General features: G+C 39.3%; 1 non-coding gene across 1 annotated transcript; it reads right to left on the bottom strand.

The window, feature by feature from the left end:
* Positions 1-15381: 15381 nt before the first annotated feature.
* LOC117633290 lies at positions 15382-15463 on the bottom strand. The gene has a single exon (XR_004586603.1). It is a non-coding gene; the product is annotated as a small nucleolar RNA R16 (small nucleolar RNA).
* Positions 15464-15717: the final 254 nt, after the last annotated feature.

The following is a 15717-nucleotide window of genomic DNA, read 5'->3' as shown; positions in this document are numbered from 1 at the left end:
GCCAAGACTACGGCTGCCCTGCCCGGCTCACAATCACAACAAACCACACCCTTGCCGAAGACTTGACCTCCTTATATTCGAACCCAAGCCACCACGAAGACCTTGCTGCTTGCCGAAGCAGCCTTCCTTCAGCACAGCCAATGACGAAGGTTCAAACACCTTGCCAAACGATTGCTACGCAACCCAAGCCAAAACCTCACAAGCCCTCTTGCCGAGGACACCACAGGCTCTCAAAAATTTTCAATCCACCCTTGCCGTTCGGCAAGGGTTGAGCAGAAATAAATGCTTATTCACAAAAATAGCAAAGGACCTAGCCATCACGAAAGTCTGACCCTCCTTTGCCAATGCTGTTATGCTCTGAAGCCTCTTTTCCGAACCAGTTTCTATGCCGAACGGTAGGTTCCGTGCACATGGTGTTCAGAGCTCAAAGGCCACTGAGGATACTTGCGATCCTTGCCGATCGGCAGAGTCGTTGAACGTGGCTTGGTACTTGAAAAGTCTTCTCCCATCTTGCCGAGCAGTCTTGGTTCACCTAAGAGAAACACAAAGGCCTCAAAAAAAAAAAAAAATTCAGGACCCTTGCCGTTCGGCAAGGGCTATGTAGAAGTGATGGAGAAGCTGGCGACCCTCCTTGCCCTTGTCAAATCCATAGGCTCCGAATGTCAGAACCAAAGACCCAGAACCTTGCCAAACCTCCAACGCGCTGCCAAAGCCTCGTCCAACTCACAAAATCCTTTCAAGGGCTTCGAAGGCCAACCTTGCCAAAAGACCCACGAGCTGAAGAATTTTTACCAAGCCTACCCTTGCCGAGCGGCAAGGGCCGTGTGAGAATTGAAGGGAGGGTCACAAAAAACACGAAGTCAAGCTTGCCGAAGGCCCAGCCTTTTTTACCAAAATATCTTAACGAAGCCCAACTTGCTCAGTCTTGGCCCCCCTTGCCGAACGGCAATGGTCATGTACATGGCCCACCTGCCAAGCCCTCCTCTCCACACCTGGGCTCACGCAAGTTCAAGCGGCCCAGCCTCCTTGCCAAAAGCCCAAACTTTGGCCACCATGGTCCCAGCCTCTTGCTTGCCGAACGACAAAGGATTTGCTCAGGCAAAGTGATGTGCTCACGGGTCTCTACCATTGCCGAAGCCAAGACCATGCCTAGCTCCATATGGCCCAGCCCATCCCACTTGCCGAAACATCGAGCCATAGCCACAAGGAACCCAAAAGAAAAAAAAGAAAAAAAAAAGCTATTATAATTATTCTTTCCTAAATAATAATAATGCATTTTTTTCCCTTCAACACCCTTGTGCCTTTGGCAACCCTTTTTGCCTTCGACACCCCTGTGCCTAAGCACAATGCCTTGCAACATACAAGCTTTGTGTATTGGGCAACCCCCTTTGCCTTCGGCACCCCCCGTGCCCAAGCACAATGTCTTGCGACATGCAAGCTTTGTGTCGCCTTCGGCACCCCAGTGCCTAGCCACATTGCCTTGCGACATGCATGCTTTGTGTTTCGGCACCCTCGTGCCCAGCCACATCGCCTTGCGACATGCAAGCTTTGTGTCGCATTCGGCACCCCTGTGCCTAGTTACATTGCCTTACGACATGCAAGCTTTGTGTATTTGGCAACTCCATTTGCCTTCGGCACCCCCGTGCCTAAGCACATCGTCTTGCAAACATGCAAGCTTGTGTCACCTTTGGCACCCTAGTGCTTAGGCTCATCGCCTTGCGACATGCAAGCTTTGTGTCTCCTTCAGCACCCATATGCCTAAGCACATTACCTTGCAACATGCAAGTTTTATACCTTCGGCACCCTTGTGCCTAGCCACATCGCATTGCGACATGCAAGCTTTGTGTCGCCTTCGGCACCTTCGTGCCTAGGCACAACGCCTTGCGACATGCAAGCTTTGTGCCTTCGGCATTCCCTTGACCTTCGGCACCCCCGTGCGTAGTTACATTGCCTTACAAACATGTACGCTTTGTGTCATCTTTGGCACCTTCGTGCCTAGGCACATCGCCTTGAGACATGCAAGTTTTACACCTTCGACACCTTGTCTTGCAACACGCCAGTCTTATGCCTTCGGTACCCCCCGTGCCCAGCCACTTTACCCAGCGACATGCAACTTTGTGCCTTTGGCAACCCTTTCACCTTCGGCACCCTCATGCCAAGTTCTCTCCCTTCCAAATGTCCTTCTTACCTGGGGACTTGGGGGACTATGGGCAGTGCACTATATAGCTTGGAAGATGAACTATGGTGTTGCTCGGCCAGTGCACTTAAAATTACAAGTCCCTAACCAAAAAGTACCTTCTTACTCGAGAACTTGAGGGACTACTGTTTGTACCATAACTGACCGAGCAACTAGCTAGGCTAGATCATCCGAGTGCCATGCTTTGAGAGGTCATCACCTTAGCCAAAGAAGCATCACCACAAATCACAACTCTAAGCAAAGCAAAAGGAGTCCCACATCAGAAAACTACAAGAGATGAAGACTTCCCCTCACCTATAAAAAAAGACTACTCCCCCCTGAGAAAGGAGCTCTCTCTTCTGGATCCATCTCTGGGCTGGGCTTCTCACTTGTTATCTTTATATTTGGGTCTAATCCCCTTGTACAAATGTAAACAAACATTATCATAATGAGAACACCCTTCTCTGTGGACGTAGCCCATCATTCGGGTGAACCACATATATTTTGTCTTCTATATGTTTATTGTTTGCCCAAATCCTCACCCACTTGGTGAAGGTCCTCACCTTCATCCATCATCCATCACACCTCATCACTAAATTGGACTCAACCTTGCCCTAACCATTTTGAGCATCAACAGGAATGTTACTCTAATGGGTATATCTATTTCCGAGCTACAGCGACTCTGACTTTGTATTATTAATTAAGTTTGTAATATTATTGGCTCTATTTCTATCATATCAAAGTTAAAGGAGTTTTGTTTCTATAACGATGGTATGATACGTACCCTAATTCAGAGATCATCTCTATTTTCGAATCGGGGCGTGACAAGTTGGTATCAGAGCTTTAGATTAGAAAGGTATTACAAAGAGCCTTAAGATTTAGTGCCTAATTTAGAACTTAGCGTCTTAAACTAGTTTATAACATTTGGGATAAATAAACTTAGATCCTTCATTGCCTTTAAGTCAAAAATAAGTTTTTCTTAAAAGAGTTATATTTTGAAGTAAATGGAACATACGAAAAATGACACTATTTATTTATTTATTTAACTATTTTGATTGGATACTAACCTCTAAAAGAAAAAAAAAATTCTTAACAGAGACAAATGGATCCCATTCAGGGTGAAGATGAGTACAAGGGTTACGAGGTAGGACCTGAAAGAGCAGTCCCTTTGGACTTGGCCACATACTTTGATCAAGTTGATCAGCTGGGGAGAGAGTTACTTCTACATGAGATTAGTTTTGCCGTGTTGACTAGGCCATACCTTGCTCTCGAGACACAGAGACAGATAGTTAAGCATAAGATGAGGACTTTTGAGATGAATGTAATGGTTGGTCATCAGTTTGTTATGACCGATGTGACTTTAGACCTTATGTATCAAACTGTGGTTGCTGAGTTTGCTGAGGAGCAGGCAACACTTGATCTGGAGATAGCCGTACAGCCAGTGATGATACCAGAGGGTGAGATGTCAGCTAAGCTCGTGCATGATGGACCTCATACTGTTCCACCTTGTGTGAACTCCGATTCTGAGGAGCATACCTAGCTGCATGTTGTGTATGTAGGCAGTCTGATCTGACTCTAAGAGGCTAATTCTTTAATACCCATTTTTTGCAGTACTTGGGTATTTTGGTCACCTTTGGAAAGTTGTGAGCAGTTGGGAATAGGGTTGTGAGCAGTTACAAATGCTCCTGCAGTATTCATGGACTTAATGAATAGGGTGTTTCGCTCTTATTTGGATCAATTCGTGATAGTATTCATAGATGACATTTTTATCTATTCCACCTCCCAAAAGGAGCATGAACAATACTTGCGTATTGTGTTGCAAACATTAAGGGAGCACCAACTATACGTCAAGTCTAGTAAGTGTGAATTCTGGTTAACATAGGTGAAATTCCTAGGACATGCAATTTTCAAGTATGGTGTTGCAATAGATTCTTCTAAAGTAAAGACAGTACTAAATTGGCGTTCACCCAAAAATGTCACAGAAATACAAAGTTTTATGGGATTGGCAGCATACTACAGTAGATTTATAAAGGATTTCTCTCGATTAGCTGCCCCAATGACCAAGTTGACCCAAAAATGGGTGACATTTGATTGGACCAGTGAGTGTGATGAGTCATTTCAGGAATTAAAAACTAGATTGACCACCCGATATTTATCATTCCGGAAATAGAGGTAGGCTATGAAGTGTACAATGATGCATCATTGCATTGACTAGGAGGAGGAGTAATGCAACGAGACAGAGTTGTGGTGTACAATCCAGGCAATTAAAAGCTCATGAAAGGAACTACCCTACCCACGACTTGGAATTGGCAGCAATTATTCATACTTTGAAGGTATGGTGACATTACTTATATGGTGAGTGGGGGTTTGAATTATATTTTGATCATGAGAGTCTCAAGTACATTTTACTCAGAAGGAACTTAACTGGAAACAACGAAGATTAGGGGTGGGAACGGTCCTGGTTGGGCTCATTTTCTCCTCAAATTGGTCCGATTTTAACAAAAAAATTCATAAACTATCCAATTCGGGTTGAACCAGTTTCAGTCTGGTTCTGTTTTGAACCGGATTATGATTATTATTATTTCTTCAAATTATTTTTTTAATACAAATTTCCACTAAAATTTTATTTTTTTGGCTTGAAAATTAACAAATTATCCAATTTCATACAAAAAGAAATATTTGGGCTATAAAAGAGAGATGTTTTGAAATTGAACTTGGGTAAATATTAGTTATTAAATTAAAAATATAGCACTGGAAATAAATAAATATTAAAATTATATATTTTTTAATTCGGCCGGATTTGATTTGTTGGGGTATAGAATCGAAACGGGAACCTATTGGAACCGGTCTGGTTCGGTTTTTTGAATTGAGTTTGACATTTTGGTCAACACAATTTTTTTTTATTTTTTCCAGCCCAGTTTGGTTCGGTTGATCGATTCTTTGGTTTCAATGCCCACCCCTAGCGAAGATAGATGGAATTTTTGGAGGATTATGATTTTGGGTTGTATTATCATGTGGGGGAAGCAAATGTGGTAGTAGATGCTTTAAGCAGAAAGGCTCAAGATCTCGTAGCGAGTCTAAAAATGCAGAAGGAAAATATGATGGAGACTATTTGTGATTATGATCTACTCGTGACAACAGGTGATAATGGAATTTGTTTGTATAACTTGAAAATACAACCCACTTTGAAGGAGAAAGTGATTGAAATAGAGCAAGATGATCGACTGTCAACATTAGTGCGAAATAAGATTGCAGCACGAGGGGAATTGGAAAAGTGGAAACTTCACAATGATGGGGGACTAAGATATTTAGGGAGGATATACATACCTAAAATTCCAGAGTTAAGAAATGAAATCCCTTATAAAGCCCATTATTTTGCTTACATTATCCACACTTTCAATACAAAAATGTACCATGATCTCTGTCGACAATATTGGTGGAGAGGTATGAAGAGAGATATAGCAAAATTTGTATCAAAGTGTCTTATCTGCCAATAAGTGAATGTTGAACACCAAAAACCATCGGGGTTGCTTCAACCTTTACCCGTAGCTGAATGGAAATTGGATCACATCACTATGGACTTTGTGGCGGGTTTACCACGATCATCAAAGGGTCGCGATTCAGTTTGGGTCATTGTGGATCGCTTAACTAAGTCTACACATTTTCTCGTAGTTAAGATAACCGATACCACTGAAACACTTGGAAATTTGTATATCAAAGACATAGTAAGACTACATGGGATTCCTATCTCAATTATGTCGGCAAAGACTCTAAGTTTACCTCACATTTCTGGAAAAGTTTACAAGATGCATTGAGAACAAAATTTAATCTTAACATTTCATTCCATCCATAAACATGCGGAGAATCGGAGAGAACCATCTAAATCCTTGAAGACATGTTAAGGGCGTGTATACTAGACTTTCGCAGAAGCTGGGAGGATCATCTTCCATTAGCAGAATTCACTTACAATAACAGCTATCAGGCCAGTATATGGATGGCACCCCATGAGGTACTCTATGGAAGGTCGTGTAGATCACCTTTGTGTTGGGCTTAATTTAGCAACAATGTGCTGTTAGGCCCTTAGTTTATTCAAGAGACCACTGAAAATGTAAAAATCATCAAGCGACACTTATTGACAGCACAGAGTTAACAGAAAAGTTACGATGATATGAGAATGAGGCCATTGTGATTTAATGTGGATGTCCATGTTTTTCTAAAAGTCTCCCCATGAAGAGTGAATAGGTTCGGAAAGTTTGAGAAACTAGCACCGCGATTTATTGGACCATTCGAGATCCTAGAATGGCTTGTAGAAATAGCCTATAAGTTATCCTTACCTCCTCAACTCCCAAGTATTCATAACGTTTTCCATGTCTCTATGTTGCGGAAATACGAGCTAAAACCAACGCATGTTTTAGATTGGGAAGATTTGGAAATAGATGAGCAATTGGTATTTGAGGATATGCATGTTCAAATACTGGATTAAAAGGAGCAAATTTTGTGTACAAAGGTCATTCCATCAGTCAAAGTTTTATGGCGCCGCGGAAACACCGAGGAGATGATATGGGAGTTGGAATCCGAAATGCGCACCAAGTATCTAGAGCTATTTAACAATCTAGGTACGTTCAAATTTCGAGGATGAATTTTTTTTTATAAAAAGGGTAGGATATAACATCTAGGAAAAAAATTATTTATTTATTTATTTATTTGACCTTAATTATGAGATTTATAAAAATAACAAAATAATATTGCAACATGTAGGCAAAACCCATGCTTCTCCCTTCATTTCTACCCTATTCCCTTATACCTTCCCTTCAAAATCAGATTTTGATCTCAATTAAGGGTGAGTTGTCCACATATTAGGGTTGAATCACCTAGTCTAAGCTAATAATGATGATTACTCTAGGATATTATTTTTAAGGGGGAGAGGGGAGGAGATGGAAGTTGGGTGAGGAAGAGAAGGAAGCATAGGAGGAAGAAATGAAAAAAAATTCTAAGGAACAAGAGGGAACTCGACAACCTCTGAAGGGTAATTTCATCATTTAAGCTTTTTGGACATGAGGTAGGGTCCCTAATTTTTTCCCCAATGATTAGACTATATCACTTTTAATCTTGGTGCTTATATATAGTGTTTGTGCAAATAATCTCACGGGAGAATATTCGCTTCTAGATCCTTCAACCTTCAATCTTCCTTCTCTCCGTTCCTTGATTCCTGTAAAAAAGATTGGAGTAAATATACCACACCCGTAAGGTGTTGGCCAAAGGTCCTCCGATGCCTAAGTCAGTTCGAGTGTTTGTAGGAAAACAATAGCTAAGCAAAGGGTACGGAGTTGTATGTATGTTGTGAACCGGGCGGCCGGAACCGTGTGTGGTGGTCGGAGCCATGTGGAGAAAATATGGAGAGTGAAGAGGGAGAGAGAGCTTCGGGTATTTTTCTCAGGTTTAGATGTACCTTGAATGATGAATAAGGTCGTCTATTTATAGGAGCCTCGGGGCTAAGGTTTCGTAGAGAATATGCTGAGTTTATTCGCTACCCAAGTTCGTAGTGATCGAGTCGGACTTGATTATATCTCTTTATTGAAGATAATATCTGATTTAATGATATTATCTTCTCTTTATTAGGATAATATCTGAATTAATGAGATTATCTTATTAAATAAAGATAATATCCTATTAATTAAGATATTTATCCCAATTAATTAATTGGCTAGATAAACTAGTCCAATTAATTAATTTAAGATATAATCTTCTTTTCCACGTGGCACGCCGTGATTGGAGATGTAAATATTTGCTCCGACATATAATACTATAAATATGAATATTTTTGTTGTTTTGCTTGGTAGATGTTTTTAGGTGAATACTATTGTTATTGTTTGATGAATATTTAATGAATATTATATGATGTTCGATGAATATTATTATTGATATTGCTCTATAAATATTATTTAACATTGGATGAATATTACTATTCATGTGATTAAACTTGAAATACTATTGTTTTTGTTTGAATTATTATTATTTAGCAAATGCATGTTTGAGCTGCATTATATATGGACCATAAATACAGTTGTGTTGGGTCTGTGTGTAGTTCGAGGTATATCTAAGGGGTGGGAGAAGGCCTTAGATATATATATATATATATATATATATAAGAGTTAAAAAGGTGGAATATATTCAAGTGACAGGAGCATGACTTGAATATATTCAGGTGATGGGAGCAGGCCCTTTAATAAAAAGTGAAAGTTGAGAAATTCGTAAACAAATGAAAAATGGGGTATGGGACGGATGGACAATAATTTATATTTTAGGGTATTTGGAGCCATAGTGGTAAAATGTATGGTATGAGACATGTAGGTTGATGCCCTAAAATATGAATTAGTCGATTTAGAAGGAAGTGAGTTCATGACATCATCACATATGCATAACTTATTTACCTGGTAATTGTTTGATGCATGCCACTTTGTTTAGCAGTGATAGTTGGCTTTAAGGGGGATGTTTTAGTACCCTACTAGGCATTAAAATGCTCACACTCTAATAGATGATGTAAGTTCCAACGCAAATCTTGAGGAATGAGAAGTTCCACCAAAGGACTAGACCAGTTTTGTTAGTTGTTGTTTGTATAATTATTAAAGAATAAATTGTTGGAATGTTACTCTAGTGCGTGTATCTATTTACGAGCTACTGCGACTCTAATGTTGTATTATTAATTAAGTTTGTTATATTATTGGCTTCATATCATAGTTATAGGACTATTGAAAGCAAAAGGAACAAGCGGAGCCATATATTTTTCATCATGGGAGATGTTGTTGGACTCATTGAAATAAAATAATACCAAGAACAGGTCAAGAATGAGGTATAGTCTAACACAACCTTAGTTATCAAAATCACTAGCAAAAAAATAATAAGTGGGTGACCAAAATTAATTGCGATGCTGGCATTTTAGATCGAAAAATTGCAAATACCGACCAAGGTTTTACTGCATCTAAATCGACCTATCAAGAAAACCGACCACAATATGCGATTTATAAAACTGATCATGATATGCGGTTGCGATTGTGGATATCCAAATAATGCGGTATACCACAAACTGCAATATAATATAATTAATTATTAAAATAAGTACTTATAATTATTTTATATTAACTAACAAAGGTTATGACTTCATCATTTAGATGAATCTCTCTCTCTCTCTCTCTCTCTCTCTCTCTCTCTAGTATAACTTAAGTAGTAAATAATTAAACTTTTATCTAGTAAGAACCTGGATTTCAATTAGTATTGCAAACTCATTAGCTGTGTTGGTAATTTTGTTAGGTTGTTATTAGTGTATTAGTCGAGATAATCTCTAGCTTGCAATCAACTATTTAGTTGATTAATTGTGCATTAACAGGATTGTGGATTGTATTGGTTTTTAATAATAAAATTCATTATCTCCGTATATGAGTTAAAGAATAATTGCCAATGATAGAAAGTTCTACTTATTTCAGTAGTATTTTTAAGCATGAGCATACTCTTTTTTTAAGCTGAGCATACCGACAATTGCAGTATACCAACCGCAATATACTGACAATTGTGGTATACCGCAATATGTCGGTCGGTTCACGGTTTCATTGAAAAGTTGCAGTGACCGAACCGCAACCACCCCTAATGATGAGTATGTGATACGAGTAAGCATATTTCTTGTATAACCTATCTTTTGACTTTCTTTTTATCTTTGGATAATCTATTCTATTTTACTATAATCAATTTCTCATTGAAACACTAGAGCAATGATAGGCATTCTCAGCCACAACTTGTGTTGAGGCCCTTTATAAGTAATTAATTAATTATTCGAATTTTCAAACATAGTATTTTGTTCAATATCCCATCGAAAGAGAAACAGATGAAGAAGGCGCTAGTGGGGATGACTTTTCTTATATCAAAGTATTCAAGGTGACAATGGAGAAGTCACTTTACAAGACTGGAGTAAACAATAAAATGGGCCTCCTGATTAAGACGATCTATGGGCTTCTGTCTCTAGGAGTGGGGATCACATTTAGCCCGAGCCCCGATGAGCCAAAGCTTAGTCTGGCCTGATGGTTAGGCCTACTCAACCTAGCATGTTCTAAGGTTGGGTATGGCTTGGGTTTAGGATTTGAAACTCATGGCTCACCCAACAAGACTTGCTTAGGGCCTGACTCTAACCATGCAGGCTCACCCATTGTCTTGTCTTTCTACTTTAATTTTTTTTTTACATTACTCCATTTACTTAAGTTTACAATGTAAATCAAGAAGTACCCCCATTTGGATTCAATTAAAAATACTAGAAAATTAAATTGCCAACAAATCAAAATATGATAATCTAGTTTTAGTATAAGATACAATTTATACCAATATTGATACCTCAATAAGTCAATGTATACTTTATACTAAAATCTCATAAAATCGTATTTAATGATTTAAGATGTAACATATAAACTTCCAAAAATATCATTTAAAACATTAGGGCCCGTTCGGTAACGTTTTTGGAGAATGTTTAAGGCTTATTTTACTATAGCGCCCCCTGAGACTTTGGTCAAATCTCACTTTGCCTCCCGAAAGTTAAAATGGCCCACTTAACCCCCTTGACCATGGTTTTGTGTTCCACTTTGCCCCTGCTGTTATCTCCATTCATAACTCCATCAATTTTGATGATGTGGCAGGGCTATTTTCGTATTTTTACCACAAATGATGATGTGTCACGTACATGGCCACTTTTTTTTGCTGAAGTGAAATAACATATTAATAAAAATAAAAATAATGTAATTAGAGCAACTCCAGTGGAGGGCTAAGCCCAAGGCTGGGGGGAGAAAAAAAAAACGACGCTCCAGCGAGGAGCCCAGGTCCAGGTTGGGAGTGGGACCCATGAAGTCGGGCTGGCCCTCAGGCCAGTTTAACCCGAGCTCGAGCCTGAGGGGTGACGACGTCATCGCTCGGTTTGAATTTTTTTTATCATTGGCGCATGAAATTAAAAACTCGCGTGCACTGACGTCAGCCCTGCGTAAGCTCCAATAGGTAGAAGCCACGTGGCACGCCCCCAGCGCTCCGATCTACTTCTCCTCCTCCAATCTAACGGCTGGCATTTTTTTGGCAATAAAATTATGAAAAAAAATACTAAAAAATTATGATTTTTTTTTCCTATAAATACCTATAAATACCCTTCACTTTCAACACCAATCCTCATACATTTTCTTCTACTTCTACTATTATTCACTCTTTATACTCAACATTTTCCTCTCTTTCACTTTGTATTTTTAGTCCTTATCTTTATGGCTTCTTCTACCGAAACCGAAGGGGCGTGGAGCACCATGGAAGATGTTTCCTTGTCTGAGGCTTGGCTCCAAGTTTTTCATTGCCCCGTGTCAGGCAATGAGATGAAATTTTTTCATATGTAGAAAAAAATTCAGGCCGAATTTTGTGAAAAAATTCCGGGGTCGACTCGGACGGAAATGACATTGTCTAGTAGGTGAAAAATTCTCAACAAAGAGTTGGGAAAATGGAGAGATGCCTTAGCAAAAGCAATGTACAACCATAGAAGCGGGGAAAATCTTAGTAACGAGGTAACTATTTTGTAATTTTCGTTTTATTAAGTTTAATGTCCTAATATATAAATATATATATATATATATTTTAATATTTATTGCAATTTCAATATTTTGTTAATATTTCTTGCATTTTCAATTGTTTCTTAATATTTCTTGCACTTTAAATTTATTTGTAAGGTTAATAGCATTTCCATTTTTTTTTTGGTTACTTTCATATCCAATATATTTTAAATATTTCTTGCATTTCCATTTTTTTTTTAAATATATTATTCAAGCACAGATGTGGTTTGGTGCAACTGGGTAAGGCAAAAAAAGTTTCAACCATTTTGAATGTTGGGAGGCGGTGAAATGTTGCAAGCGCTTTAGAATTATTCCCACAGGTCCCGCCGTTGTGTTAAACGAGACGCCACTTCATGATTCAACGACATCGAATTCACCTCTCGATTCCCCTATAAGTCAAGACTCACCCATCGAAAAGGAGCCGAGGCCCATTGGCCGAAAGGCTGCAAATGCAAAGAAAGCGGGTATTCGAGCAATAATAATTCAAAATTTTTGGAGGAAATTGCAATGCAGAACGAAGTAAGAATTGAAATGGAGCAAAAACACCAAGAGAACGAGATGGCAATTCAAGCCGAGTATGCACGAGAAAAGGAGTATTTATGCAAAAAAGATATGTACAAGATGGATCGGGAAACCATGGCGATGGATACAAGCTATATGTCCCCAGAAACAAAACAATTTTGGAAGCTAGAACGAAGGGATGTTATGCGAAGAAGACTTTTTCAGGATGATGGGCCTAGCAACACGGATTGGTTAAATGATGAAAACCATTAAATTAGTTGGCATACCTTTTATGTATTTGTATTTTTCATGTTTTCTATTAAAGTTGTTGTAATTCATGTATTTTATTTTAGTAGTAGTAATTCTTAATGACTTGTATTAGATTTCTTTATTTAATAAACAAAGCATTCAATAAAATACCTTTTTATTCAACATATTCCATACATCAAACAAAACATAATTAAAAAAATTAAAAAAACTACAAACAAGGCACAATAATAATAACAAACCACAACCAAACCATAATAAATAAAAAACAACACAACCAAACCATAACTAAATAAAACATAACCAAAGCATCTATGCTTCATCATTCATCTTCATTGCCTTTCACCGCCCATAGATGCTCCATCAAGTCAACTTGACGCCTTTCATGAATATACGAAGATTGCATCTCTGTATATCGATCTATCATCCAGGTCATGAAACGACCATCCCTCACCAACGGTTCCGGCTCAAACGGTTCTCCACTTGGCCCCATGGGTCTTTCATAAATCCGTGTCAAGGCCGTGTTCATTGGATCCGGTTCGTAGACCTCTAAAGCATCATAATCGTACTCATCCTCCACAATCATATTATGGAGGATGATGCAAGTCATCATAATGCTTCTGAGGATCTCCTCATCAAACATACGGGCCGCACCTCGAATAATCAACCACCGAGCTTGAAGGATGCCAAAACACCTTTCGACATCTTTCTTGTATCCTTCTTGATAGGTAGCAAATAATTTTTACTTCTGGGATCGGGGATTTGAATGGATTTGACAAATGTGGTCCACCTCGGGTAGATGCCGTCAGCTAGATAATACCCCGTCTGGTAGACTGTATTGTTGACTTGATAGGTGATATTGGGGCCTTGGCCTCTCAAAACATCGTTGAAGACCGGGGATTGACCCAGCACGTTGAGGTCATTTTGGGATCCGGCAACTCCGAAGAAGGCATGCCAAACCCATGTGTCGAAGCCAGCAACGGCTTCAAGGATGATACTTTTTTGGCCTTTTCTATTCCCATAATCACCTTGCAAGGCAGTTGGGCAATTCTTTCATTGCCAGTGCATGCAGTCGATGCTACCAATCATTCCTGGAAATCCTCGAGCTTCGACTTTTTGTAGAAGCCTTTGGAGGTCCCTGGGAGTAGGTCTACGCAGGTAGTCCCTAGTGTACAGAGTTTCAACTGCATCACAAAATCTTACCAAAACCTCCAACGTAGTGAACTTCCCCATCCGGGCAATCTCATCCACCTGATCAGCAGATGCTCCATACGCCAACATTCGTATAACAGCTGTAAGCTTTTGCTCCGGAAGAAGCCCCAAAACCCCAGCAGCATCACACTTTTGAACAAAGTATGCATCATAATTGCAAATATCATGCATGACTTTATTGAACAAATGAGGTTGCATTCTAAATCGCCTTCGAAAATCAACATCAGAGTACAAAGAAGTTGGGATAAAATAATCTTCCAAAAGATTCTTACCCCGAGAATGCCTATGTCTGTCCACATTCCGGCGGCGGCCGACTTGTGAACCACGGCGGCGACCTTGGTTCTCTTCATCTTGCAAAGCCACTGCTATGACAACTTGTTCATCGACTTCTCTCTGCAACATATTGATTTCATCTGCTCTACGGTTTCTCTCATTTGTTTCTCGCTCTTGCCTCTCCAAGCATCTCCTAAAATCTTCCATTGAGAATGAATGGAGTATGAATTCTAAACTCTGAGAAATGAAAATATAGAAAGATGTGGTGTGAGAGGTATGAGCTGAACCTCTGATTTTATAGAAAAATTTTGGCAAGATAGAGATGCCACGTGGCTTGATTTGATTAGATGAAAATCTTATCTAAAATTTGAAATTCATCCTAAATTTGAACCCAAATTTATCTGAATTTTGAATTTTAAAATTCATCCGAAATTGAACCGAAAAATTATCTAAAATTCGAATTTTGAAATTCATCGGAAATTTGAACCCAAAAATCTTATCTGAAAATTTTATCCGATTATGAATAGTCTTGACACTTAGGAACCCAGAAATCTTATCCGTAAATATTATCCAAATTAATTATTGAGGTAAAAAAATTTGTGAAAAAAAACAAAAAACTGAATAGTGATTGCCCTTTGCCATTGCAATAGGTGGAAACACAAAATACTATTTGCAAGGGCAGCCACTATTCACGTGAATAGTAGCTGCCCTAGCTTCCCCCTTGTCATGGCTAAGGGCAAATGGGTGGAGTTGCTCTTACTGTTTAATTTTAAAAAAATATCTTCTTCTTCATCTCTCTCAGTCTCTCTAAGCCCTCTCTTTCCCCTAACTTCACCATCAGACCACAACCACCACCCAACCCAACGCAACCCAAAGCAGCCACCAGTTAAAACCCTAAACCTCACCGCCACCTCCTCACCCATCAAATCAACCACCTTTTCCAACCACATCTCCACTACCACAACTACCCTATCTCCTTCTCCCCAACCCTCGCCAAGATCGATGGCCTCTCCGGCTACGATTTTGTTGTCGTTGACATTGAGCACGACCATGGCTTCGTGTCCTAAGCGCTCCCAGCCTCCACACCTTGGCCGCCGCTCAAACCCCGGCCATTCTTCGCTTGCTTGAGACCTCTGCAGCTTGGGCCAAGAAAGCCCTAGATCTGGGCCTACAAGTAGAATTATACAAAATTCAAAGATCCTCAGAGCCATTCCATAAGTGGAAGTTGCAGACAATCTACATGGCATCAGATTTTGTCCGCCCATTTGCTTTTCCTCATCACTGAACATTTTCTTCAAAACTCAAAATCAACGCCAACATAAAATAAAAATGGGGCAATGCTTCAGAAAATAAGCAGAGTAATTTTGTCCACATTTATTTCGGTGTGTAGTATAAGAGAATGTTGTTTGTAGCATCATATGTGTTGCCCTATATGATTGAGTTAATGGGTTTTCTAAATTAGGCTATGTTGTGTGATTTTTGGTGTTTATTATTGTTATAATATGGTGACTTTTCTTTTATTTATTGTTTTTGGGTTGTTAGACCAAAAATGGAGGCAGAGCAAGTTGGGGAGCTTGTGTCTGTAGCATTCACATGGACGATTGATAAATTCTCTAGGTTGAAATCCCAAAAGCATTACTCAGAGGGTTTTTCCGTTGGTGATTTTCAATG

The sequence above is a fragment of the Prunus dulcis genome, chromosome 6, assembly GCF_902201215.1.
Source record: "Prunus dulcis chromosome 6, ALMONDv2, whole genome shotgun sequence".
In the NCBI taxonomy this organism is placed as follows: Eukaryota; Viridiplantae; Streptophyta; class Magnoliopsida; order Rosales; family Rosaceae; genus Prunus; species Prunus dulcis.
The sequence above is the reverse complement of the archived record's forward strand: the minus strand, read 5'-3'. Positions and strand labels throughout refer to the sequence as shown.